Below are 27,073 nucleotides of genomic sequence, written 5' to 3'. Positions count from 1 at the left end.
CACAGAGGGCATGGGGACACATTTATGGAGGCCTTCCCTGAAGAACAGCCTTACTGCTAACCTCACTGCTGCAGTGTGTATCTTTGTTCTCCTCCATCTACCGAGACCCCACATTGCCATTTATTCCCAGGGAACCAGTCCTTGAATGAATCTTGGAACTGCATTCAGTTCCTTCCCCAAATTGTTCCTGTATGCCCACAGGAAAGAATATCCAGCCATTCTTTCTTCCTAGAATGATTGTGATGGTGGAGGCGACACCCTCACAACAGGGATTTGATTGACAGTTGCTTAATGATGGAGTGAATTGGTCTTAAGGGGTCAGAGCATGAGACGGCCCACCCTTCCCTGTGTCCTGCACTTGCCTTCCCTGACATTACAGTGTGCAGCAGAGATGGCCGCTGCGATGGAGAAGGAGGTGTCCTCATGGCCAAGTCTGAGGAATCTCACGCTTTCTTTCCACAGTTTGCTGCCCTGTCATTTCTGCTCTTGTCCCCTACCATTGAGATACAGTGTAAGTCTAAGAAAAGAAGGGGTCTTAGGCTCTAGGGGTGCAGGCTAAGTGAACAGTGAGGTGGTATCTCTCTGTGGGTCCTGTCCTTGCCTGTCTGATGTCTCTTTTCGGCAGACTCAGCAGACTCTTTTAGAAAGGCTCTCAGACCCAGAACCCTTAGTGGGTTGCCTCTGGACTCCCCTGGCCCTGGCTAGCTGTTGTTATACGGTTCCATGCTGTCATTGACAAGGGGTGTGGTGGGTTCCCCAGAAGACCAAGAGTTCCTTTTGGCAGAGTCTTGCCAGGTCCTTCTCAGAAAGGTTGCAGGTGGGGCTGGGCGTGGTGGGAGAATGTCTCTCCAGTGTGTGAACCTGTTACCAGCTACACAGTGGCACTGGGCAAAACCCTGTCCTACCTGGTTCCAACTGCCCCACCAACACTCTCGGGACTGGGTCCCTCTGCAATCACTTGGAATGGGTGTGTAGGTGGGATCTGCACACAGGCAGGCAGATGACTAGAGCGCCCCAGGGAGGGCAGGGGAAGGCCTGCAGGGTTGTGTTCAGCACACACTGCTTCTCATGGCCTCATCTTAGGAACCCCTAACTCAGCTCTGATCCCTTGCCCCAGGCCACTGCTTGGCTGGCAACCCACTGACATCAGCAAGATGTGCAGGGGGCTGGGAGATGAGGCGGTGCCCATCAGCTACTCACAGGCTTGGGAAGTTGACCGTGCTCATAACTTCTTAGTCTGCGACACACCTTGCCCATACCCAAGAGAGCAGGCCTCTCCCATTTCATTTGGTTGCTGGGGGAGGGGGACCCACAGAGGAAGCCCGACTGCTTCTAAGTACTCAGTACTCAATGCTCCCCCCGCCCCCCGAAGAACTGAAATCAAGCTCTAGCTTTAAAACCCAGTTCATTTCCATCTGAAGCCCCACCTAAGGGCATGCATTTGGGTGAGTGAGAAATTCCCATGGGACTCGGTTTTTCCTTTTTCAGGACACAGTCACTGTTCAGTGTCCCTAATCATGATGGCTGAGATTGGTGGGTCCTCAACGCTGCTGTCCTCCCCACTCCCTTGTCCAAGCTACCAAGGCCTGGACTAGGCTGTGAGCATCAGAAAAGAGCCCACTAGCCAATGTCAATCGGTCTGAGGTACTGCAGGGAGCAGACTATTTGTCAGTTTGTCCATTACCCATCTGTCCAACCATCTTTCTAGCCAGACATCCAGTCATCTATCCATATGTCCATCTTTCTACCTATCATTTATCCATCTGTCCATCTGTTTACCTACTTTCCCATTTATCTACCCATGCATCCATACATCATATGTCCGTTTTCCTAACCACCCATCCACATATCAATCCATCCAGACAGCCACCCATTTCCTTATACATCTATACCCCCTACCTGCATGTTCATTCATCTGTCTGTCAATATGTCCATCCACTCATTCATCTGTCCACCCATCTTCTCACCCCCCCATTCATCCACCCACCCACTGTCTCATGCATGCATGTATCCATCCATCCATCCATCCATCCATCCATCCATCCATCCATCCATCCATCATCTACTCATACATGTATCTATACACACCCATTCACATATCCATTATCCATATTGATATATTCATCTACCACCCACCCACCTCTCCATCTATCCACACAGTCCATTGTCCATCTATTTACCCACCCTAGCCAGGCTTGGGCTAGGTAGGTTTGTAGAGAGAAGGTCCTCCCTTTGAAGATTCATGGTCTCTAAGATGCTCCCAGTCCCTAGCTCAGACATTTATTTCACAGATGCCCGGGGTTCATTCCTTGGCAGTCTACAGCTTTCTCAAATCAGAAATGTAATCCACATTCCCTACTTCATCCAATTACTTCTCTTCCGTGTTTCTTCAGGTCAGTTAATGACCTCACTATGCATTCAGAGCTGGGACTAAAATCAAGCATCTTCTCAGATCTATCTCCCCTTATCTACCCTGCAGCAAACAAGCCAGCAGTCAAACCCGTGGAGGCTGATGCAGTGAGCTTCTGCCATGCCTGGCTATCCCAACCCCTCCAAGCTGTCCCTGTCTCCCACTGCAGTGGGACCATCCCCTCTTCGGTTAGGTGATGATCTGTGGGTCAGCATCCCTGAGGGACAGCTGCTCCCCTGTGTGTAGCCTCTGTGGTGGAGGCTGACATGTAGGCTAGATGTTGGGAGCACTCTCCGAATCTCCAAAGGGAAGGGAATCAGTCCTGGGCTGGGGGAGACACTGAGCTGTAGTAGCTAATGAACTCTGGGATGTGGGTGAGACAGAGTTGTCCCAGTCTGAGGTGAGGACTGCATCTTCCTTCTCTGGGATTCAACCGGTCCCCAGATGCCACCTATCTCACAAGAGGGGGTAACCCCGCACAAGTGCTGACAGCCAACGTGGCCATGGTTCCCTCTTTAAGAGGGACGGGAAAGGCCAGCAGAATTCATGCATGGCATAGATCCCCCCACACATGGCAGGTCTTCCTCATTTAGTGTCTTAGTGTGTTTTGTGTTGCTGTAGCAGAATGCTATTGCCTGGGTAATATGTAATAAACAGGGATGGGACTTGGTTCAGAGCTAGGGCAGCCCAAGATTGGGAACACATCCTCTTAGGGCCTTCTTGCTGAGTTATAACATGGTAACTCCTGTCATAGGGAGCACATTCCGTATGAATCCACTCAGGAGGGAGGCTCCTTCTGACTGAGTGACTTCTCAGAGGTCTCTCATGACAGTGCTTTGTAGTAAGTACTGAGTTCTTTGCATTCACATTCATATGACTTTGCAGGACACATTCAAACCATAACCCAAGACTGAAATGCAGTTTAGCTGTTAAAGTGCTTGCTTAACATGCACAGAGCCCTGGATCTGACTCCCGGTACTGCATGGTGAGCCACACCCATAATCCTATGTAAGAGGATCATCAGGAGCACCATCGGCTCCCCAGGGAGTCTGAGACCAGTCTGGGACACCTAGGACAGCATCAGGGAGGGGCTCTGGGACCTCCCGCTTGGGCTCCACCACCTCAGAACTGCCCTCACTTGGCTCCTGCGGCATCCCTGGCCTCATGCCCTTCAGAGACATGGCTTGGGTCCTGGCTGAGAGCCAGCGTGTGATGTCAGCACTGCGTTTTAAGGGGCAAGACAGGTGGGGCTGAGCTGAGCTCCGTCATTCCCAGGACATGGATTAGACAAGCCAAACAGTAAAACAAAACAAAGCACCAACTCCCACGCACGCACGCGCAGACACTTTCCCAGGTGCTTTACGGAAAGCCTGTTTGCGATGCCATGCAATGCGATGTGTACACGTTGCTGGAGTTCTCAGCACTCTCTGAGGACCTGACACTCTCAGCCCATCTGAAAGACAAAGGCAGAGTTTCTAAGCCCTTCAGTGAAGCGATGGGAACCCGATGAGAGGGAGAGAATCCAAGGTAGAAGTCAGGAGGAATTTGAAGTATGGCCTGCCACTTTCCCCCAGAGCCTTGGCAGCCCTGGAGTGAGAGTAGAAAGGGAGTATGTCATGCTATGTCCCCATCCATGCCGCAGGGCCCCTCACTGCTTGCACTGTTGGCAGACGTGACTGTGAATGTGATCTGCCCTGCTCCCCACTACCCAGTGGGTCATGCTAAGAGAACAAGGAAGGTTGCATTGTGGGTAGGGAGGCTAGGTTCTGGGACCCCGCCTGTACAAGGACGCATAGGCTTTAATTCCCATAGGCTTTAAGCAGGGTCAGGGTTTGTCACTATGGGTCTTTCCTCGAGACAGGGACTTAGAAGGAAGGAGCTGCTTGACTGTTTCCTGGCTTGGTGTCTCTGGGGCTGAGTTCTGAAGCCGTTTGTCTTGGGAACTCCAAGTCTCTGTAGGGATTTGAGTCACGGAGTCCATACAGCTCGCATAGCAGCCCATTGCTGAGGGGGAGACTGAGACCTGAGTGAACCCCCAAAAGAGGTCAGCAGCTCAGCGCTCTGAGCAGGACAATGGGCTGTGCTCCTGTGTCCCGGCCCAGGCCTCTCGGTTTCCCCAGGCCCTTCCTCAGCTGGAGCCAGAATCCTCCACGTTTTTCTGAATTAGGGAGATGGGTGCATTGCCGTAGCTGAGAGAGATTCTGCCTGTACCCATCACTCCTTACTTTCCCCATCCACTGATACAACTGTGGCGAAGCTCAGACCCAGGAGCAGGAGCCAGACAGGAGCTGACAGTGTTGGGCATCGGTGCACATCTTTAATCCCAGTACTGGGGAGGCAGAGGAAGACGGATCTCTGTACATTTAAGGCCTGGTCTTCACAGTGAGTTTCAGGTCAGCAACTGCTACTTAGTTAAGAGCCTGACTTATTAATGCTGCTGCTGCTGATGACGACGACGACGACGATGACGACGACAGTGGTAATAATAATTTGGTGGTATTTCAGTATCTGGGGCTGAGGAGCAGACAGATCAGGAAACCCTCTAGCTGCCCTAGGCCTTTAGAGCCGGCAGCCCTTCCTGAGGAGTGCCTGGGATGGGAGGGGCAGGGCCAGGCCCTGTGTGGGTGTGCTATGAATCCCTGACTTCATGCATGAGTGTGCAGCTTCTGCCCTCAGGCTAGGGTCCCTGGCTTCCCCAAAGTTGTGTCTACCCCACCTCAGATTTGGGCTCAACTAGCAGGTTCATGGTGGCTGATTACTTAATGAGCTTGACATCAGGGTATGAATAATTGCACCTTAAATTATGCAAATCAAATCATAACACATCAAGCTGGGCACCATGCATTCTCTCAGCTCCCCAGGCTCCTCTAGTTCTGGGAGAAAACTTCCGTGGGAACCACACCATCTCATGCCCTTCTACATTTCTGAAATTGTAACAAGTGTGTACCTTGGCCTCAGCACCGTCCTTCTTGACTCTCACAACAGGGAGCATTAATGGAGCACCTACTGCATACCATTGTGCCCTCATCTTTTGCTAGTTCATGTTGTCTTCTCAGCCACTCTATTAGCCATTATGAGAGTCTGTCTCCTGGGTAAGAAGGCCGAGTCTTATGAGCCTAGCATGATACTGAAGTGAGAAGCCAGGACATGATTTTAGAAAGGCGAACCAAGGCACAGAGCAGAGACAAGACCACTTGTCCAAAACATCCTATAATTTAGGGTTCACCTGGGTTTCTTAGTACCTATATAGCCATCTTCTGGGTGTGTAAAGGCCCGAATGTCACTCCATCTTGTATTTGTGTGGCTGAGCATGTGTGGACTTTGGGGGGTTAGTGGGGTGTGGGCTGGAGCCTCATTCTGGGAAAGTCAGGGGAGACAGCCAAAGCTGGAGCTATTTTAAGTCTTCCCCTGCTGGCCCTGCTCCCTGCACAACCCCCTGCCGGAGCCAGGCTGCAGCGGCCCAGGGTCTCCGCCAAGTGTGGAGAGGTTTGTTCCGTGAGCAGAGGGAAGTCCTGGCTGGGGACACTTCACACCCAATGAATTACTTCAACGCTAGATTAGACTTGCAGGCTCGGAGCAAAGTGATAATAGGACCAATTAAATTAATTTATATGAACTCTGTGCTTCGGCCCCTCCTGCAGGCCGTGGTGGGCAGACTGACCCACCACACCTTGGCCCCCTAGTCTGGCCCACACTGGGAGTTGTGAATAATGATGTGGCCCATGTGTGGAAGCTTCTGGCTCTTGGGTAGGAAAATCTGTCCCCAGGCAATGGGAAACAAAGTTTGTTGTTTTGTTTTTGTTTTTGTGTCATACACAGAAGAAAATGGCCCCAGTTAGGGACAGCAGGAAGCTAGCTTCTGGTTGGAGAAGGTCAGGACTACTAGGTCTGACTACAAATTGGAATCTCAAGGCCTGAGAGCAAGACCTTGATGAGATCACCAGGGCCTTCGCCTGGGCAAGGCCCAGTCCCTCCGTGTTATTGCAGGTCAGAGGACATGTGGCTTTTTGTGGTGAGTGAGTGCACTAAGAGAGAGCAAGATACCTGAGCACTGTCGTGGCTCTATCACAGACTCGGAGGACTACACTTGAACCCTTCCTGGATTCAAGGGAAAGCCTGTCTCCTGCACAAGAGTCACGAAGCCCTCTCTAGCCTGGTTCAGTACACCACACGAATCCTGCCCCCACTCCGGCTCCTTCTCCTCCTGTCCTTCTTGACTCCACCCTTTATCCTGGGATGCTCCAAAGCCACCCACACCCACAGCTGGGCTCAGTCTAGCTGCGTATACACTGTGGATTCTTGAACATGCTGGTTCACTATCTAGATTCTTTCTTTCCCACTCTCCCATGGCATGATTCTGTTCCTGTCCCTGCCTTTATCGCTTCGAGCACAGGGTCTGCCCTCAGTGTCTGTCTTACCAGGAGGCCTGTAGCAGATCTGAGTACCTCTGGGCCTCAGGACCACATACGAGGCAACCTGTATCAGGGAAGGTTGGGCTGGGTGTTGCCTGCAGCTCTTCTAGGTAGTTCCGAGGAGGGCACTGGAAAGCCTGGGTTATTCTGCATGGGAACCAGGAATCTCACTCACCGCTCATTTCAGTGCCTAGCCTGGGATCATTGCTCTTTTTCCTCCTGGCCTAATTTTCCACTCTGCACCAAGGTGACTTTGGCGTCAGGAACCCACTTGGCTTCTCCTGCATCTGGTGCTTGGGGATCCCACAAATTCTGATAAAAGCCAGAACAACTCGAATAGAGGCATTGACACATGCTTCTGAGAGTGAGGAAGAAGAGGCCAGTTGGGGAGGTCCCAGGCAGCCCCAGCTGCATGCCGCCAAAGGCATTCCTCCCGGGGACTGCATTGGCTTGATGTTTCTTCAAGGGGTTCATCCTGCAGCCCCCCATCACCAAATGCTGTGCCCCATCAGCCTGCACTGCAGCTGCAGAGCCTCCTTTTGGGATCCCGGCTGCTGTCTACAGGGATGGAAAACTCTACCAGGCTTGTCTGTGGGTCCGCATGCATCAAAAGGGTAGGTAGAGGGTCAGTATCCTTCCCACCTAGTGACCCCTGATTGTTCCTCAAGAACCCAAGATTTGAAATCTATCATAAGAGGTTGGGGAGCCTCAGGACATGACCTCAGATTGGGGTCCCCATGACATCCTACCCGATGCCGGTGTAAGCAGGGTCTGTTTTCTCAGACCAGACCCGCCCTTTCCCCAGCATGAACAAACCCCTTTCTTTCACTCAGATTTTCCAGTAAGTTGGGGACTTGGTAGGGCAGCAGGACCATGGAAAATCACCTCCTTCTCCCAGGGTACAGGACTTTTTGGGGGATTGTAAATTTGCGGTGGAAGCTGAGGGCTGGTGCCTGCTATAGGCAGCCTTTGAACTCAGGCTGATACTCAGTACTCACCGGGGGCCTTTCCGCCTGCCAGCTGAGGAGCAGGCCCTCGGTCTGGAACACAAGAGGCCTCTGTGGGGAGGCAGAAGCCTCAGCAACTCCCCCTGACCTCTGGCTCACCTCTCCAAAGTGCCAGAGGCAGGTCTGAGACCACTGTAGGGTTGCTGGCTTGAGGGGCACGCTCAGGCTACCATAGGCATCTTCTTCATTTCCTTGGTTTCCTTGGTCAGGACATCTAGTGGAACAGAAACTTTGTGCTTAGATCCATGACCTGCAATCCTTTCCCTCTGGGGCCTCAGTCTCTCCTTCTGCAACAGGGAGGCATGAGGTAAGGCTGCTGCTGAGTTTCACTGGTAATCCAGTGTTGCCTGGTGTCTACACTGCTTTCTGAGTTTCGTCTCTGTGCCAGTTTTGGGGTCAGAAGAGACATTGAGCTGGGTGTGAGGCAGGGAACCCAGAGCAGTCTGCCTGCTCTGGAGTCCTGTGGTCAGGGAGGGCTGAGTCAAGGGCAGGCTATCCCGAACACTCAAATGCCAAGCAGCTATTGCAGAAGCAGGGAGTGAGCCCAGGGGTCGGGCAAGTGTCACAGAGGTGAGAAAGACACAGCCTTCGTCTCCTGGTCATGGAGGAATTTTGAAACAGGGTCTTTCTACATAGTCCTAGAACTCAACGTGTAGACCAGGCTGGCCTTGAACTCACAGACCTACCTACCTCTGCCTCTGCTGGGATTATAGGCGTGTGCCACCATGCAATTTCAGATCATCTTGGCAGGGAAAAACTTTCAGGGGATCAATGTCCCATGGTATACCTGGGGACATTGGACTATACCCATGGAGACTGTATAGTGAAGATTTCAGGCCTGTAATCCCCCCAAACACATGTGTTTTCTGCCGTACAGCCTCTTCTAGAGACTTGAGCTAGGACCCTGGCCCCTTGAGTTTGCTCTTTGAGCTGCCCTGGCTTAGCAATCTTTAATGTTCTAGGTTCCAGTTTCCTGGTCACTTCTGGCTACACTCAAAGTTCTGTTCCTACTCTGACCATAGGAAATCTAGGGACTTCACTCTCTGGAAATCTAGTCAATGAAGAATAGATTGGGGTGTCATCTCCCTGAATCAAGATCCAGAGTCTCTATGGATGTGGCCAAAGAGATCAACGGTTTCTTGGCATCTTGCCCTCCTCTCAGCCGCAGCAGGGCAACTCCCACCTTAGCGAGATGTTCTCAGACAACGGAAGAGTTATGGAAGCATGGGACATTCCAGGGAAGCAATAAATCCTTGTGAGAAGGATGAATGAAGCGTCTGACTTTTGGCTCAGGTCAGCCGTAAGATGAAAACTCTGGAGAATCAGGTGGCACAGGGGGACCCTTGAGGTTAGAGGTGGTTGTTAGAGTTTTGCTTTGAGAGCTCAAAATATTTCCTGTCTCCTCATTCATCACTGCTCCCTGCTGGTCGCCTTCTGCCGCCATGATCCATCTTTCTGAGGAGCGGAACAGTGGGGTACGCTGACTAATAGCATCAGAAGTTGTTAGAGTGGAAGGCCTCTCCTGAGAGTATGACCAACCTCCTCTCTGAAGAGAGGACGAGGCTGGTGCGGGAACAGAGGGAGCTACTCAGGGGCAGGGAAGTCGCTGCCCATGTGGGATGCTGATAGCCTCTGTTCCAGGGGACATCTGGCTTGGCCTATCTACAGTCTCTATGTGAGCCCCACCCACCACCATCTGGCAGCTTGAGAGAAATCACAAGCCAGTCCCAAAATGAAAGCCTTCAGCTTAGTTTCTGATTCCACGGTGCTCCTGCTCCCTGGGAGATTGAAGACGCCCCGCACGCCTTCCTCAGTTTCCCCATTTAGGAAATGATGGTGCTGGCTAGATAGGAGGCTCCGAGGCACCTCGAGAACTTGCCTGTTTCCATCTGGAAACCTTAGCAGGAGGAGTCAGAGTTCGCCATCAGCACTTCCTGCCCTGGCACATGGCAAGATCCCTTTCAATCCCAAGGTCCCAGGCCACCCTCGGGGGAGGAATTGTTGTGATTTAAGGTTCCAGATTTCCTGGAGTATTAGTGTCATGATACTTTATATCTGAGCCTTGATGGCTTTTTAATTAAAAACGAATTCCTCCCAATCCTTGGTTTTATGTCTATCTCCAGGAGCCTGTGGGGGTCCGGCTGTCTGGTGGCTCACGCCGCCCTGCACTCTGCTCCCCACTTCACTCCTATAAATTCTTTCCTCCTCCTTTTTTGGAAGAGAAAGCTCTGGAAATCTTTGTGGACACCTTCTCTCCTTTAGGTCCCATACTCCCTTTTCTTTTTTCTTTTCTTTTCTTTTCTTTTCTTTTCTTTTCTTTTCTTTTCTTTTCTTTCTTTCTTTCTTTCTTTCTTTCTTTTTTCTTCCTTCCTTTCTTTCTTTCTTTCTCTCTCTCTCTCTCTTTCTTTTTTCTTTTCTTTTCTTTTCTTTTTCTTTCTGAGACAGGGTTTCTCTGTGAAACTGTTCTGGCTGTCCTAGAACTGGATTTGGAGACTAGGCTGGCCTTGAACTCACAGAGATCTGCCTGCCTCTACCTCTCGAGTGCTGAGATTAAAAGTGTGCACCACCACCACAGGATCCCACACTCACACATCAAAGACATCTTTACAAAACAGAGAGAAAAAGTATCGGCTCCAAGCCAGTCCTCAAAGGCAATCACTCCCAGCCTAGTGTGGAGGAGGCTGGAGCGGCAAGTCCGTGGTGGGAAGGGGCTTGACATGCGTGTCTTCTTGATGGCTCGTGTCATCTGGAGATTTGGGCTGGAAGGAGAGAAGAGGGGCCACAGGGTCAACGCGGACACTCGGCTATATTTAGCCAGGACCAATCTAGGACATTAGCTGCTGCCAAGGTGCCGGGAGAGATGACCAAGGATGAGGGTTGGGGGTGGGGGGTAAGAAGCCGCAAAGGATGGCGGGAAGCAGCACCGCCCAGGCCAGTGAACTGGAGTTGGAGGTTGCTGCAGGGAGGCGGTCAGTGAAAAGTCAAGTTCCACTCTTGGGCACTGTGGTCCTGAGGAGAGCCCTATAGTGAAGTCAGCAGTCCCAGCAAGCTCTCTGCTCCCATGGCAGAGGAGTGGGAGGAGGAAGTGGGGAGACTGAGGCAGACAGCTATCCCTCTCCCAGGCCCAGTCTGGAGTCTGGAGGGGAGCCATCAAACTAGTGTCAGATGGAGCCGCTGGGAATCAGTCTGAGGTGCCTGCTTCCACCTGCATGAGATTGTTCTCTAATGCCAGACACAGGGAGGTTGAGGGCTGTGGCGAGTCCCTCTCAGGTGAGGCCAGGGAGGCCTTGGAGGGCAGGGTCCCCGAGATGGTGGTGAAAAAGAAAGTGGGCGTCTGTGTGCTCCCAGCCCAGACGCTCTGCTCCACAGGGCGCAGTGCTTTGGCTTCCTGACTCTGGTGCTCGCTCTCCCTTTAGCTCAGTATCAAATTACAGCTGAAGGAGAAGCTCCACAGCCTGCCACAGCGCCTCGTGAACCCTCCACACGCACGCACGCGCGCACGCACGCACGCACGCACGCACGCACGCACAGGCACTGTGAGCCTGGAGTCCCCTCCTAACCCTCAGAATCTAGTCGGGAGCTGAGGAGGGGTCGAGGAATCCGCAGTTCACTAGAGTCAGGGCTTTGTCTGGGGAGCAGCAGCCTCAACTTGATGCCCACCTGGGAAGGTGGCATCGTAGGTGTCAGGGGCGGGGCTGAGGCACTGGACACTCAGATGTGGAGCTGCTGGGGCCTGGGCTTCCTTCCCTTCTCTGAGGCTGGGTTACTCACTGCTCCTCCCTCTCGCAGAGCTCACTCGCCTCATCTGAGGGCCCGCGTGACTGTGGCTTTCCGTGTTTGAGTGCTACACCTGCATTGTGGTTTGTGAGCGTTCCAAGTGCAGGTGCCCTGGGCTCCCCAGCCCTGTATCTTCCAATCTCTACTTGCAACTATTTATATGACAAATGCCAGGGCTGTCACTCGGGGGTCAGGAGCCAGACGTCATCAGTTTCATCCAGGCTCTGCTAATTTCTTCTAACTCAAGGAACTCTGGGACAGCTTATTTCTCTCTGTGCCTCAATGCTGTCATCTGTATAGTGGGATAATTGTGGCTGTAGGGCTTGTTGAGTTAGTGCCTGTAACCTGGTTGATGTGAAACATTTGCATCCGGGGAGTGAGCCTTCCATGACCTTGGGCCATTGTACCCTTACTTTCAGTGTTCCAGACAGAAGCCAGGCAGGCTCAGCTGGGCTGCAGGCCCTGAAGGGAAGTGACAAGGCTACATGGACCAAATATAAATCCAGCCCAGGGATCTGCTGAGGGTGGGTAGTGGACCCTGGAGCAGGGTTGTCTATAGATCAAGAACAAGAGAGAATGGTGCTGAGCTGGGGTAGGCCCCAGACAACATCAGGCATCTGTGTTGACAGAATGTGCTCATTCTTTGATCAGTAGATGCTGCTGTCTTGTGAGGATATAACAACAATCTTGACCAATATACCATTTAAAAGTGAAGGGAGGTGGAGGGGCCTTGGAGCTGTTGCTGTTTGAATCCAAAATGTTCCCCATGTGTTTGAAAACCTGTTCTCCAGCTGCTTTTGAAGGTTGTGGCGCCTTTAAGACTTGAATCCAGGCTGGGGAGATGGCTCAGCAGTTAAGAGCATTGACTGCTCTCACAGAGGACCTGGCTTCATTTCCCAGCACAGTCATCCATAACTTCAGTCCTAAAAGCCCTGACACCGTCTTCTGCCCAGGCACGTACAGACATACAGGCAGGCAAAACATCAATATACATAAAACAAATAAAAATAAAAAAGCAGCATCACAGAAAAGGAGGAGGAAGAAGAGGAAGAGGGCCCTGCTGCAGAGGTGGGTCATCAAGGGGCGTGGCTTTGGGGTTATGACCCAGCTCTGAGCTTCCTTCCAGGTCCAGCCACTGTGCGAGGGATTTTAAGTTGTGTTCTTACTGCTCTGTGTGAATAGCCACTCTGTCACCACGCCTTCCACACTGAGATAACTGGACACTCTGAAACAGTGAGGCCAAATGAATTCTCCTCCCTTACCGCTCCCATCAGGTACTTTGTCAAAGGGAAGTAAGACTGAGTCTCAAACCCTGGCTCCTTATTTGAGCATCGCGGCTGCTCCTGGAGGCCCCTCTGGGGATAATGAAGGCTCCGGTTAAGGGCATCAGGCTGTGCTCCTCATGCGTCTTTTTTCTTCTTCTGTGATCCCATCCTTTAACAGTTGAATCATCTCTCCAGTCCACCCTCTACCCCCCACCCTGTACTCTCCTTTGTCTATGAAGATACAAAGGAAGGGTACGGAGGGAGGGGGAGGGGAGGGGGAGGGGGAGCTGAGCTGTGCTGTGGCTGAACTTGAGTCCCCTCTGGGTCCGAGAACCTCCTTCAGGCCAGGATCCTGTTCCAGGACTCACATGAGTCATACAAGGCCTAGCCTGGGCGCTCTTTGGAGGGAGAGGCAGGGTTTGGCTGGCTAAGTGGAGCTCAGAGGAGTTAGAGCTGACCTTGTATGAGCCCTGTGTTCTTATGCATCTGTTTATACTAACCTGTGAGTGTCCAACTTGAGATGTTTTTTTAATTTGGTAGCACAAAACGGTTCAGTCGGTAGAAAATGTATCTCATCTTTTAGGTTTGTTTGTTCTTAAGAGGCCATAGGAGGTCTCCCTATGTTGTTCAGTCTGTCTTAAACTCCTGGAGTCATTCTGTTTCAACCCCCAAAGTAGCTTGGATAAGAAAAATGGACCACTACCTCCAGATCCTCAAAATTTGGAAGTGGGTCTCCTCCCAGGCTGGAGGTCAGCAGTGCCACAATCCCTGAGGTCCTGTAAGCTGGGGGAGTCCTGGCCTCCTGGGGTTGAACTCAGGCTGTCAGTCTTACGCAGCAAGTGCCTTTCCCTGCCAAGTTGTAGTTGGTCCACAGAATTTTTTAAAAGCCAACTAAGTATCACCCAAACCAGAAAAACAATTTATTTTTTAACTATCAGAAATTTCTCTTTAATATTATTTTCTTAAAAGTTGGGGCCTTGGGGCTAGAGAGATGGCCCAGCAGTTAAGAGCACTGACTGCTCTTCTGAAGGTCCTGAGTTCAAATCCCAGCAACCACATGGTGGCTCACAACCATCCATAATGAGATCTGACGCTCTCTTCTGGGGTGTCTGAAGACAGCTACAGTGTACTTACATATAATAAATAACTAAATCTTTAAAAAAAAAAAAGAACGGTCTGTTATAGAATGAAAAGACAGTCTCTTGTCGCAGCAGTGCGAGAGGGAGAATCTGGAGCTTGCGCTCAGAATGAGAATCTGTGAGTTGTAAGAAAATGGCAGACAAGCCGGAAATGGAAGAATCGCCAGCTTCGATAAGACCAAGCTGAAGAACACTGAGATACAGAACACCCTGCCAACCAAAGAGACCATTGAACAGGAAAAGAGGAATGAAATTTCCTAAAAGCCTAGGAAGATTCCCTACCCCACTCCACCCCACCCCATCATCTCCAAGACCCCCTCGTGTTGTGGAGGAAGAGCCACCTGCAGGATGGACAGGAGCTACAAGCTGCACTGTGAACCCGGGCACTCCTGCGCCAATGCCACCGGCCCGCGGGTCTCTGAAGGGGACTCCCCCTGCCCCCACGAATCGATTGGACTGCCAAATTTCACCGGTTTGGCCTGGGATATTATAGAAAATTATTTGTATGATTTATGAAAATAAAACACACCTCTCCTGGTCAAAAAAGAAAAGACAAGCAGTCCAGTCCTTCCTGTCACATGATTCGTTGGCGGCTATTGCTAACAGAACATAACGCATGCGACTTCAGTCACAAGAGCACTTGCTGATCACAGCTGTGCTTTGGCTTGGTGCCCGATGAACAGGACAAACACACTCCCGATCAGGAAAAACCAAAGATACAGCCACACTCTCTAATTATATGGGCTGCATTATTAGTTATATTTTGTTGCATGTGTATATGTACAGGTGTGTGTGCATGACATGTGTGGTGTACCTTTGCATGTAGAGGCCGGAAGTCAACCTTGGGGGTTCCGGGACTCAGTCACCAATGCTTCTTTTACCAAATGTGACACATTCCCAAGCCTCGTCTACTGGGTCCCAGTGTAGGCTTCTGCTTAGAGGCAGCAAGCAGAAAAAGTCTCTATCTTTCTTCCTCTGGTCATCAGATGGCCTTCAGAAGACCCTGCAGGGCAAAGGGAAGGGCACTGGACGACTGACCTTTCAAGGGCCCACTCCTGGCAAACCCAGTCGTGTTCATTCTCTAGCTCCAGGCGTTCCCAGGCTTTCCTCTGAAGTTTTCGGGAGTGTCTGTGGAAGGAGAGGCCCTCCGGGTGGTCCATTCCAAGGGTCAGCAGCCGGAACGGACAGTGCCCCACAGCTCCGAGTCAGGTTCAGTTCCACTTGAAGCATTTTATGGGCCCAGCCTGGGTAAACAGGGACCCCATTAATGCACCAGACTTTCACCTGTGCTGCTGTGCTGTCAACTCCCACAGCCCGAAGCGATGGAGCGTGAGCACCACAGAGGCTCCAAGAAGGCAAGCAAGGACTGAGATGGCCACGTGGCGAGGAGGAGACTCAGACACCTTCCAGTCGCCATTGCCCCATTCACAGCACAGCGGCTGGGGAGGGAAGTGGGTAGCGATACTCTGAGGACTGAGGACGAGGCAGAGCCACTGGCCACTGTGCACTGCCATATTCCAGGCTCTGGGCCTCTCCTAGGAGTGCATGGAGACATGTGTCCCCAAACTGCGGTTAAGTCCCACGGCCTGACAATGGCTGAGCTCTTAAGGGAGCAACGGGAAAGAAGCAGAGCGCTCTGGCTCCTTCATCGCCACGGGCCTCTTCCCTCCCCACACGCCACACACCTTTCCTGGTGCCAGCTATGCTCCAGGCTCTGGGGCAAGCCTGGGGACCCCGAGATGAGTCAGACCTGGCCTTTGTCCAGAATGAAGTCACAGTCTGATGAAGAGACAGGTGTGGACAATGACAAACCAGTGTGTGACAAATCTGAGACCAAGAGAAACCTGAGGACAGCCCCCAACATTGCCTGGGATCACAGGGTCAGGGAATCCCCTGGGAGGGTTGGGAGGTGGGGAAACTTGACCTGAATGCTGAAGATGAATTAATCAGCCTGCTAAACTCTGCAGGGATTCCTTCCCAGGCAGAAGAGCAGCACCTGCAAAATGACAGTACTTTGGAGGGACACTCACAGCTGGGACAGAGGCCCACTCAGTAAATAACTTTCTATTTTACTTTATTTACTGAAGGTTTATTATTAAGCCCTCAGTAAATAACTTTCAAAAGCAGGGAGAGCTGGATAAAGATTAAGAAGTTTGCTGTGGTTTGGGTGTGGCAGGTGAAGGTGTGGAAGAACCTGAAAGGCGCTGGAAGTTGAGAAAAACATTCTCGAAAACTTGGATGGATCCCATGTCAGAACAGGGTTTAGCAGGCTAGGGAGGGCTCTCAGGAAACCGGGGTTAGAGGTGTGTGTCAAATGCAAATATCTACTTAAGTCTGCAAAGCAGGAAACAGGGCAGCAGGGCAGGGGTGGGGTGGGGGGAGCAGCACTTTTATTGCTCATTCTGACAGCTCCAATTTGGAGCAAGGATGCAGATGACACCAGAATTGTGGTCCAGGGGACTTTACAATGGCCTGAATAAGCAAGGGGAAGGGGAGACTGGACGACAGATAGGGTGGATTACAATAGCGGCTTTTTAAAATGGAAACTTATTTTTGAGGGATTGAGGATGCGGGTCACTTGGTAGAATGCTTGCCTCACAAACCAAAAGCCCCAGATGGTGGCAGGAAAATCAGAAGTTCAAGACTATCCTTGCCTATATAGCAAGTTCGATGCCAGTCTTCATTACAGGAAAGTGTTCCAAAAGGGAAAGGGTGGTGGTGGGGGGGGGTGAATGGGAGGAAGGAAAGACTGGAAAAGAAAATCTTTTCTAAAGTATAACATACAAAGAGGAATCTGGAGAGTGGTGGTGCACACCTGTAATCCCAGCACTTGGGAGGCAGAGGCAGGTGGATTTCTGAGTTCGAGGCCAGCCTGGTCTACAGAGTGAGTTCCAGGATAGCCAAGGTTATACAGAGAAATTGTGTCTCAAAAAAATATATATATATAAATATAAAACATACAAAGAGGAAGTCACACAAGTCAACTACACCTATCTCAGTGTATCATCAGGTAACCACCAAGAGGTCCCAGAAGTGAGCACTGCCCTGTATGGATCCTGGCCTTTTTAGCCTCTCTGACAATGGAAGAGCAAGTCTGGAGGATGGATGGGTTGAGTCTATAGGCCTGGGAATAGCCAGGGATCTAGCAAGGTCAGGCTGTGTGGTGGTCTGAAAATGCTTGGCCCAGGGAGTGGCAGTATTAAGAGGTGTGGCTTTGTTGGAGGAAACATGTCACTGTGGGGATGGGCTTTGAGACTCTCCTTGCTGTCTGAGGACAGTCTGCTCCTGGCTTCCTTTGGATGAAGATGTAGAACTCTCCCCTCCTCCAGCACTATGCCTGCCTAGATGCTGCCTTGATGATAATGCACTGACTGAGCCTCTGAACCTGTAAGCCAGCCCCAATTAAATGTTGTCCTTATAAGAGATGCCTTGGTCACGGTGTCTGTTCACAGCAGTAAAACCCTAAGACAGGTTCCCGAGTGTGGATGGACATAAACATCTATTCATGTGCACCCCTTCACCTACAGCCTGGCCTTCCCTATGCCTCCCTGAACCTTGTCCTCCCCACCCACACCCTCTGCATGCCCCTTAGTCTAAGGTGAGGGAAGGAGGAAGGGTCATGTGCCCACAACTGAAGATTAAACAGACTTCCTGCCGCAGATGGGAGACAGCTGGCCGCATGAAAATATAAAAACCAATTCCCCTGGAGATACACACACACTCTAAGGACAAGGTTGTTCCAGGATACCACAAACCACTTACTGGTTAATGCATCTGGACTGCCTCTCACACCTATGATTATAACAGAAGACCATTCACAATAAACATAACTTTATAACTTAGAAATGTCAATCACCAGCACGGGCCAAAGAAAGCTTTCCCCTTTTGGGGAGTCACTCTTCCCTTCTGTGATTAAGAGTCTCCAGACCCAGGAAGGAGAGCTGGAGAGCCACACACTGGATCTGCACCCACCCTGCGAGGGTACTTCATGCTTTTGTTAACCACATACCTTTCACTATTGTTTTATTAGTGTCTTGTTCAGGTCTTTGAAACACAAAGGGCTCAGGTCTGTGGGAGGCTTCCTTGACCTCCCCTTCCATGATGTGAAGCTCACACTGGACCTGGCTTCTAGCCCCTCCCCAATTCCAGCCACAGCCCCAACCTGGTCCTGAGTCTGAGACAGAGTCCTGATCCTCTAGGGATCTCTGTGTCTCCTTCTCTACAACAGGAAACAGGCTCTGGGGCCTTAGTAGAGGCAGTGAGGGGCCAACCTCCAAACTCTAGACTGTGGTGGTTCTCAGTAGCTCTTCTCAATGCACCCCTGTTTGCAAAAGTCTTGTGTCTGTTTGGCAGGCACTGCTTGCTTAGCTGTAGTGTTTCGTCCTGGTTGTCTGCTTCATATCAAGGAGCACCTCTCTCCTGAGCCCCTCACAGTCCTGCCTGTCTGCACCCAACGCCAGTGTCTGGGATCCTCACCAGGCCACAGAGCCTTGGGCTAGCCCCTTCAGGACTTGTCCCCAACCAATCCCGAGTGACAGCCCCTGGCTTCTCTTCTCCAGCCCTTGAAGGAAAAGTGTATTCCTTGTTGCCAATGCTGGCAGCCCAGGCCCCAGTATGGAGAGGAGCAGGTGAAGGTGACTGAACTCCATGCTGCCTGCCCCTCCTTGGGACCCCGATGGTGGCTTGCTGGAGGATGGTATGTGTTAGGGAGGGGCCATCTTGGCACAGCCGGAGTTAGGGTGCACAGACTTCTCTCGGACCATGGCCCATTTCATCCGGTGGTTCTCTGAGAAGCCAGGAAGTCATGGTGTTTTCAGAAGGAAATGAGTGGGTCGTGCTCATGGGGAGCAGACAGCCCCAAGAAAGAACTCCAAGGGAAACAGACCATGGAGGGAGAACAGACCCAGTCTTTCCCTGTGAAGCAAGGCAGGCAGGTGGTGAGCAGGGCTGACAAAGGAGGTGTCTATGTCCCTCCTCTGTTACTGTGGAGAGATGGTACCCTGCTTCCCTGCCACCGTGAGACAGAGGTTCTCAACCTCTGGGTTGTGAGCCCTTTGGGGTTGCATAATGAATATCCTGCATCAGATATTTATATTACCATTCATAACAGCACCAAAATTACAATTATGAAGTAGCAACGAAAGGATCACCACAGCATGAGGGTCACTCCATCTGGAATGTTTGTGGAGAGCCTTTGAGGTGCCATGCCACCTGGCAGGAACTTGACATCAACCAATGTGAAGTTCCTCTTCCAGCTTTTGAGCGGGAACTCCTGTGTTAGCCATAATCCCCTCCACCTAGGGTGGAGGACTCAGACAAAGGTGAAGCCTATTGTTCTTCAAGGACCTGCAGTTTCCTAAGAAACACTAGCCACCTGTGGAGCAACTGAACTGGTTCTGCTGAGAAGCTTCCAGCAGTTCTCCCCCCACCCCCGCCTATATATATTGGGAGTTCTTCATTAAACCTTGAGCAGCAGGTGTTGTCTTGGTCTCCTTCTCTTTTCGCCGGCTTCTCATACATCCCCAGCTTCCCTTCCAGGTAACCCGTTTGATGTAACTGCGGGCAGTTACAAATGTTGAAAATCACTTCCCTGGGAGGACTTTCTGACAGAAATTCTGAGAGGACCACATGGGATAAACTGAGGGGAGAGGGGACCCCAGACTGCTTTCATCACCTTAGGGACCCCACAGAACAGAGCTGGTAGGGAGGGAAGGTCGTTGCACCCTCCTGAGAGGCTGGAGCAGGTGGTCCCAGGCCCAGGACAGCTGCCCTAGAGCTGCGAGGAGGTTGGGACCCCCACCAATCTCCCATTTACCACCCTCTATTCCCTCACCTACCCCTGTGCTTAACAATGAAACTAAATGTTTGTCGGGGAGAAAAGGGGGACTGAAGTTGGAGCAGGCTCAGATCTTGCTTCTGGGGAGTTCCAGAACTGGTGTATGTGGGTAATTACTAGACAGTTAATGACACGCGGGTGGCAGGCTCTGACTTCTCTGTGGGACTGAGTTTGGACCACTCTAATTACTCTGCAGAAGGAGTAGTTAACCCTATGTATTTGCTGTTGTTTGGTATGGTTTTGCTGTTGTTGTGTGGCTTTTGTTTTGTTTAGGAGTTACGCTTATTTTGTTTGGGTGTTTTGAGAGAGGGTCTCAGTACGTCGCCCTGGCTGGCCTGTAACTCACTATGAGACCAGGCTGGCCTCATCTTGCAGTGTCCCTCCCGCCTCTGCCTCCAGAGTCAGAAGAACAGGTGCATGCCACAGCACTTGGTACCAATGGACACTTCCGCAGATATACAAGTTCTAGGTCAAGGCGTCAGCAGATGGATGCATGACCACTGCTGGCCACCGGCTGGCTCATAGCTGGCCATCTGGCTACTTGAAGTGCATTGCAAGATAGAAAACAGAAACAGATCAGGTGTTCCCAGTTCTTATTATTTTTTTATGTTTGCATTTATTAGTGTGTGTGTGTAGGGGAGTTGGGTCAGCAGGGCATGGCAGGCACGTGGAGGTCAGAGGACGCCTCTCCGGACTTCTTTTTTTCCTTCTTCACCCTGTGAGTTCCAGGGAAAGAACTCAGGTTGTCAGGCTCGACGCAAGCACCCTTACCCAATGAGCCCTCTCCTAGGCCCAAACGTCTCTTCCTAAAGAGACACTAATCCCATCATGAGGGCTCCACTCATGACATTAATAATCACTTCCAAAAGCTCCACCTTTGGTCACATTGGTGATTACACGGATCAACAAGTGAATTCAGGGAGATTCAGCCCTGCAGTCAGTAACAGTGGAGTGTCTTTCCAGCTCGCCTAACCCTACACCACCTGAGAGGCAAATGCCGGCCCATCTATGGCAGAGGGAACTAGAAGCCATGGGGGAACTGAGACCCAGGGGTCCTCGTGGGTCAAAGTCAGGAGCAGCACTAGGGGCTCAGATGGCAAAGCCTAAAGTTTGTTCACGACCACACCCAGCTGTCTCTGCCATCCTCCACAGAGCTGGAACTGAAGTCCCAAGAAGGCAGAGGCTATATGGAGCTGCCCGGCCTGTCTGAGGGAGAGCCTGGCCTAAGTCCAGGTGAGTGGAGCCTGGTCCCCCTACTGAGGCCTGGGCTGGCCACAGCATCCAGCATAGGCCCCTCTGCAGGCCAGCTGGAAGGGCTTCAGAGTCTCCCGAGCTGGGAGAGGTGGGAGAGGCACGCAGCTCAGCTCGCAGCTCACACTTCTTCAGGGACAGATCCCAGTTCCACTGCCTCCCTGAGAAGACTGGGCAGAGCTGGGGGCTATGGAATCCCTGGAATGGAATGTGCATTGTCCCCAGAACTTGGGTTAGGAGGGGGATCTGGGGAAGGGCTGAGAACAATGGGGGCCCAGGGGAGCTGCTTCTCAGACAGACATGGCAGGGCAGAGAGGGGCAGGCTGGGTTAGGTCCTGCCTGAGTGCAGGTGGTTCACTGAGACCACAGAATAAATGAGAGGCCCCCTTCTCCCTCTCTTTTCTCCACAAAACCCGGGCCCCAAACCCAGGAGGACACTGGGACATCGGAGGATGTCTGGAGCTCTTGCCTCATAATTGAAACTTCCCAGCAGCCACATGGGAATGGCTTAGGGGCAATTGTGACACCATTTCACAGACAGGGACACTGAGGGCAGGGCACGGATGTATCAGTCAGTCACATGCTAGGGTTTTTGCTATAAATTCTAAGAATATAAATTGTCTTTGAGCTTCCATTTTGTGTTCTTTCTTAAATTATTAAGGAAACTCAGAAGCTCAAAGGGTATCCTGATTTCCCCTGTAAAACACACCCCTGTTTTAGAATTTAGAGTCCCTTCTGGTCAAACGACTAGAATATCTGGCTTAGGTGGATACTTAACATTTCAGTTGGGCCAAATCATTCAGTTTAGCCAAGGGACCCCCGAGGAGGGGGCTCACCTCAAGCTATGCTAAAGAGATAGATGGAATAGCCAGCCCTTTAATGAGATATTGTGCTTTTGCTATGGGAATCCCAGCCATTAGAGTAGGAGCCTAGGGCCTGTAGCTCTTGGATGGATATTCACACCACTCAAGTGGGGGAAAGGATTTCCCTGCTGTGGACTCCTTTTGTAGAGGTTAATATACTTTTGTAGAGGTTAGTATACTTTGTATACTTTGTAAAGGTTGCAAACCCTCAAAGCAGAACATGTCCAGACCCCCACCTGGGTAGCTCCAGCAGCCAGGCCCCTCCCTCCCAGACCTCCCTGTCATGAAAGTTATCTCCAGCCCCTCAACAGGAGCCTCTCCCAGATTATGCTAACTTTAGGTGAAGAGTCTGAACAAAAGCCACCAATCCCTGAACATGAAATCCCATCAATCCTCACCCTGGAAATCTCCACCCTAGAAAGCTCCAGCTCCCGAGAACGCCTGTCTTTGTCCAATTCCCTGCAGTCTGCTCCCTCCAGGAGCGCGGGCAGCCACCCCTGGGTTCGTCCCTCCACACCCTAGACCCTCCAATAACTCTCTTTTATGGAATTCGCTGCCTGGTATGACTCTCTTGTCAGAAGAAGACAAGAAACAATGAAGCAAAGAAGGGAAGAAGGGAGGGGAAGGATCTGAGTGGCGCCTCAGCTCAGCTGAAGACCCTCCCTGGGAGCTGTAACGCCTCTGCTGAGGAGGTTTCCACTCAGAGCTGTGTGGTTCCTGGGCTTCCAAGTCCCAGGACACTGTCCCATCTAAGATGGGACACCTTCACATCTAAGCAGAAAGGCCAACGACAGCCCTGAAGCATCGTTTTAGAGCTACTGAGAAAAGTGTAGCTTCCTTCCTCCTTTCTACCTCCTTTCCGAGCATTGTCCCCTCTTAGGCTCTCCCTCCACCATTTCAGCCTTCCTTACTCTTTGTCTAAAGCCTCACTCCCCACCATGGGGCTGCCTGTCTGCCACTGTCTGACCTCCTGCCAGCTGAAGGCCTGAGCCCTTTTCTCTTCCCTTCTCCATTTTTGTCCTCTGGGCAGTTGTGGAGAGTCATAGCTTGCCTGCCTTGGGTTGTTGCTATAAACTCTAACAAAATTGTCCTTGAGCGTGCATTTTGTGCTCTCAATTGAGTTCTTAGATTATTAAAGAAACTAATTTCCTTCCTGATTTTCCCTGTATCGTTTTGTCGTCATCCCACAGATCTTCTCTTTAGACAATCTTCCCTATCCCCGCTTCAAGCCCACAGACCTGGAAGGCCAGTCGCTTCAGGACAAAGAACTTTTCCACCCTGAAAGTGTGCCACTGGTTCCTATTTCCTATTTCCTGTCCAAGCACAGGGCACCCCGGAAGCTCCCACAGCCTCTGCTAACTGTGACCCGCCCCCCCCACACATATTCCCTTTCATCAGTCGCTTGGCTAGCCTTGTCCCAGTTCCTTCTCACTGGGTTCAATTTTCATTCCCTGTTTTGGGGGCAACGGCTCTCACAGAAAGAAAAGGTCTCGGCTTTGGAGTCAGGTACAGAGCTGTTTCTACAGTGTGACCTTGGCCAAGTCACCTCTGCTGCCAGCTGAACAGATGGAAAGAAGGAATATCTAAACTGCCTGGGGTGACCCCACACACGGTTGGAGCCCTGATGTGGTAGCCCTCCCCTCCCCACGACAGACACTGTCCCTGGACCCTCATGCCCTTTCTCCATGTACCCAGGGCACATTTCCAGAAGGACTCTGGCTCAGACCTGACTTGAGCTGGGACAGATAAACATACACTCCAATAGAGTTTCTGGCGCCTGGCCCAATGGATGCTCTGGGGGTGTTTGCTGGGGGCCATGATGGCTGTCCCTAGGAGGTTCTCTGTGTCATGGAGAGCCCACAGTCTATTTTAGGGCACATTTAATGAGTTTGCCTTATGAGAATGAGTTTGATACACTTAAGGCTGAACACACACTCTCTCTCACTGGCACAGTCATCTCTCGTTTTGTCACATTATATGTTACTATGATGTTCTGTACTCTCCAGCACAGGCATGTATGCACACGCACACACACACACATACACATATGCATGCACATGTGTGTGCATGCACACACACAAGTTCTTATTATTGCCCGACCTTTCTGCTCCATTTACCCATCCACCCATCCAGTCTACTCACCCACCCACGTCTCCTCCTCCTGTCCATCCATCTGTTTATACACCACACCCATCTATCCACTCATCATCATGCATCCCCCCAGCTAGCTACTCATTCACTACCTACCTATCATCCATTTGTCTGTCTGCTCACCCATCCACCGTGTATTCATCTTTCTCTCTTCTTTCCTTTCTATCCACCTATCCAACACTTATGAAGAGCCACATTTAGGAGTCTCAGACCTCAGTTTCCACAGCTCCCAAGGCCAAAGGCACAGACAAGGCATCACCAATGCATTGTGGTCAAAGTGAGAACCCCGGAACCATAGGGCCTCAGTGTGAGAGGACCAGAGAAGGCTACTCAGAAGAGATCTGATTCTTGAAACTTGTGAGTCCCAGGGACAAGGCACGGAAATCCTGGGGAGAGGGACCAGTGTTTGTCAGATATTGCAAGAGATACTGGGCAGGGACTGTGTGCCAGCCTTAGCCAGGTGAATAGGACTGTCAGTGAGAGGGAGAGCTTCCTGCTGGTGTCTGGCTAAGTTCATTTTGGATGGTCATGACTGCTGGTGCCTGTGATGTCACCCAGGTGGACTGTGCTTGCCTATGGGTCCAGATCCTCTTAGGAAAGTCCCATCTATCCCCCAAGCCTCAGCTGACACACTATTCTCTCTTTACCTCATGGTAGGAAAGTCTGGGCAGGCATAGCAAGTCCCCCATGCAGAAAGTGGGCACCCACTCCCCAGACCATTCCCCTGACATTGATTTTAAGGCTCTGGGACCCTCCCCTCCATACCTGGATGTATCTCCCGATACCTCCAGTGTCTCTGTTGTCTCTGACTCCCTGTGTCTTCCATTCCAGCACAGGAAACCCTTCTTCAAGTTCACGGCCTCACTTGGTATTCAGATGCCAGCCCAGCTCTGATTCTCAGTCCTCCCTCATCTCCCCTTGATCCATACACCCTGGCATGGAAGTGGGCCATGTTCTTCAGGCCCCAGGGCGTGCCCTGATGCCCCCTCTGCATGGAAGGAGTCCTCCTGCTCATATGAGGGTGAACCCTTTGGGAGGAGTTGGGGGATACACAGGGGCCTGGGAGGTCGAGTGAGAGACAGGACAGCGTGGGCACGGAGCAGGGCTGGGCTAAGCCGTCTGAGCAAGGACCACATCTTCCTAGGTTGTCACCAGAATCAGAGACTCCTAATGCCCAGAGATTTCCAGGTCAGGTGGGGAGCCAGTAAGACCCTCCCAGTCCAGCACAACAAAGCCATCTTAACTCCCAGGGGCCTCTATTGCCATCCTAGAGTCTCAGGTGAGGCTGGGGACACAGTCAGATGAGCTCAACCATGGCCAGGTTTTCTCAATAAATTTTCGGAGTCCCAGAGCAGTACAAAGGGTGTGAACCACTGTGTGCCCCACCACCACACCATACCCTGGACTTTCCCCATTTCCATCTCTGGCTGTGCAGGCATGTGTGACAAGACACTGGAGACCATGACTGTCTAGCACTGGCGTTCCCCTCACCCTGGCCCATGCCTCTCACCAAGTTCTCTCAGCCCTGAGTGGGAATCCAGAGGGTGGGGTACATACAGTCTCAGTTCCCAGGACCCACAGGCAGGCCTCCAGCTAGAGGCTTTAAGAGTCACAGAGCAGGAGGCTGCTAAGCAGTCTGGACGAGAGGCTGCTAAGCAGTCTGGACGACAAGCTGCAGGAAGGAAAATGCCCTGGAGCTGTGCTGGCTGGCCACAGCATCCTGTGGTACATGCTGGCCTAGCAGCAGGAGGTCTAAGTATCTGTGTCCCCCGAGGAGCACTGTGGGAGCACGCTGAGAGCACCACATCCATGTCTGCACAGAGAGTATCATAGGGACACCTCATCAGCGTATCTTGTGGAGCACCATATCCACGTCTCGTGGGCAGCATCATGGGAGTACTGCCTCCCCAGTTTGTGGGGAGAGAGCATTATATCTGGACGTCTGGTGGAGCACTGTGGGAATACTATGGGAACATGGTTTCATACAGGGTGACTTGGGAATGACTTCCTTCATAAAGCAGTACCTGGTGCGATGTTCAATGAGCACTAAAGATGACCTGAGGTCATGAGATCACCATTCTTTTTCTCCCCACCTTCCCCACCCCCAAGACAGGGTCTATGTATATAGGCTAGTCTGGAACTCCTTCTCGCTTCAGCCTTCTGAGTGCTGGGGTTGCAGGCATGGGCCGGTTTAAGTAGGAGCATGTTTGCTGCTGAGGTGCTTGGGAGCATCCGGGAGCTTCAGGCTTGCCTCAGATTCTTAGAGACAGTGCCTCCCTCCTATGAAGACCTGCAGTCCCGGTCCCCCAGCACCTCCCAGTGATTGGTTTTTAATGTCAATGACAATGGAGTAGGAGGGAAGCCAGAAGGGAGGTATTGTGGCAGTGTGACTCTAGGGGGTGCTCTGTCTATCACACCGTACAGCTACCGGCTCCTCAACTTAATTTTAGCGTGCTGTGCCATACCGTGCTAGGCCGCCTCCAACCAGATATGCTCAGCCTTCCCTTGGCCTCAAAGTCTTTCCTAGAAGCGCGGTTGCCCACCCTGCTAGGCAGACCTGGCCTGCATCCCCACCTGCCTCCCCTAGAGAGCTTCCCTAGGGTTGCCGTCTAGTCTCTGCCGATGTCTTCATGTCTTACATTGGATGTTCAGATGTCTGATCTGTCCCTGGACTTCTTCAGCCTTTGAACATGACCCCGGTTGGTGCTGGCGGTGAAGGCCCACAGCCTAGGCTCCCCCACAGGTGCAGGGCTTCAGGCTGTTCGTTCCCTGGTCCTGCCCCCTGTTTCACCTCTTGAGGGAGTGTGCACAAACACCTGCCAAGTGTCTTTGGTGACAATACATTCCCTTGGTCAGCAAATATTTGCCACCTGGGGTTCAGCCCACCCGCAGGCCACTCAAGACAGGAACGGAAGGGAGAGTGACGGGAGGCTGCAGGGGGAGGCCACAGAGGAGGGCCCTG

General features: G+C 51.7%; 1 pseudogene; it reads left to right on the top strand.

The window, feature by feature from the left end:
• Window positions 1-14,143: 14,143 nt before the first annotated feature.
• On the top strand, window positions 14,144-14,271 carry LOC127665725 (thymosin beta-10-like; annotated as a pseudogene).
• The last annotated feature ends 12,802 nt before the right edge of the window (window positions 14,272-27,073 follow it).

The sequence above is a fragment of the Apodemus sylvaticus genome, chromosome 1 (genome assembly GCF_947179515.1).
Source record: "Apodemus sylvaticus chromosome 1, mApoSyl1.1, whole genome shotgun sequence".
Lineage (NCBI taxonomy): Eukaryota > Metazoa > Chordata > Mammalia > Rodentia > Muridae > Apodemus > Apodemus sylvaticus.
Note: the sequence above shows the minus strand (reverse complement) of the source record. Positions and strands in the feature narration are given on the sequence as shown.